This window comes from Charadrius vociferus, unplaced genomic scaffold, assembly GCF_000708025.1.
Source record: "Charadrius vociferus isolate BGI_N301 unplaced genomic scaffold, ASM70802v2 scaffold1490, whole genome shotgun sequence".
Classification (NCBI taxonomy): Eukaryota; Metazoa; Chordata; class Aves; order Charadriiformes; family Charadriidae; genus Charadrius; species Charadrius vociferus.
This window is the reverse complement of record NW_009646538.1, coordinates 36,802-38,508: the sequence shown is the minus strand read 5'-3', so window position 1 is coordinate 38,508 and position 1,707 is coordinate 36,802.

Below are 1,707 nucleotides of genomic sequence, written 5' to 3'. Positions count from 1 at the left end.
TCATGGAGCAGTGGGATGTCCCAAGGCCAGGGGTTGGGGTGAAGGCTGCGTGCAGGCAAACCAGCACACTCACCTGGCCTCATCCTGTGACTCTGCAGCCCACTCTGCCCCATCTTCCCATTAAACTGCATTTCCAGCCACTGCTCTGCACGGGGGGCTTGGTCCTGGGTCCACATATGGGGGACGGCTGGGTGCCAGCCCCACAGAGGGGACGATAGTCACAAGCTACTAGCTCGGGGTGGTCCAAAGTCCAGGCTGATACTGGAGGGACCAGAGGAGGGACCTGGGGCTCCAGGGGTAGCTGCTGGGCAGACTGGGTGGCTAAGGCCAGACACTGGAGGGGGCCCTGCTGTATATATGTACATTTGCATGTATTTCCCACTAACTGGCTGTCATCCCATCAGCTGGAGGGTGGAACAGGATAAGGCTGCTTTCGCGTGCTCAAATGGACAAGACAACGTCGCCTGTACATTAAACTTCATTTTACCAATTCATTGGGAAAGAAAACAAACACACGCACGAAGCAAGGGCCCAATGCCCTTTGCACAGACCCGTCTAACATGTGAACTCACTAATCCATCACTTCAGCAAATCATGAAATTTCTAACTCACAGGTTCCCTAATCCATAATTCACAGCTCCTAACTTGGGTGCCCCTGAGCACCACGGGGAGAAGATGTGTGGACAGGGAGAAGCGCAAAGGGCTGGAAAGAGGGTGCTACCTGTCAGGGAGAGGCACAAAGGGCTCAAGGGAGGGTGCTGCCTGGGGGCTGCAGGGCTGCTGGGGGAAGAGGCTACCGGACGGGGCAGAGACTTTGGGGCAGCGAGCACACAGCGCCCCAGGAAAGTGTCAGGACCTCTCCACCGTCCTCTTTCTCTTAGGGTTTACCCACCTTTCCCCAGCCTTCCCCAGCCTCTGCTCCACTCCTTCTTTTCCTGCTGGGCTCTGGGGCTGCTCTCAGCCCCCACGGCTCCTGGAGAGTGCATGGACCAGAGCCGATCAAGGGTATGCCTGCACCAGCTAAGCCCAACTGGCTGACATGCCTGATGGTTCAGATTTTGATTAAAAGCCACTCCTGCATCCTCATCCTCACCCCTGCAATCTCATCCTCACTCCCACATCCTCATCCTCACCCCTGTGCCCTCATCCTCACTCCTGTCTTCTACACGGAGACCCCCAGTTCAGTCCTGTTGCGCACTGGCATCCTTGGCACTGTCATGGCTACCCGGGCTCATTCTCATGCTCACCCTCCCCAAACGCCTGCTGTGGCTGTCACCAGCAGCATTGAGTGGGTTCCCAACGCTTCTCCAAACTGTCTGTGAGGTAAAGCCTCAGGACCCCTGTGGGAGGGGGAGAATGAGGCTGGGAGCCCTGGTGGGGAGAGTCCATCAAGGAATGCAGGGTGAGAGAGAACCATGTGGGATCCCCAGGGATGTAAGTGTTCATTTCTGTCCTTTCACCGTGCCCACAGCCGCAAATTCCCTGCCTCTTGCGCTGTCCTAAAAAAGCACTCAATAGGGATGGGAGATGATGTAAGCAGCCTGCTTGCTACACAGGGGAACAGAAACAGAAAGCAAAACCGCAGGGTTTACAGGAGGCCAGCACTGACAGCGTCACTGCCACCGCCCCCTGTTGCTGTTGGGGCTGCTTCGCTTCCTCCGTCTCCCAAATCCCTGTAGCCGCGCAGACCACCAGCCATCCCTGGAC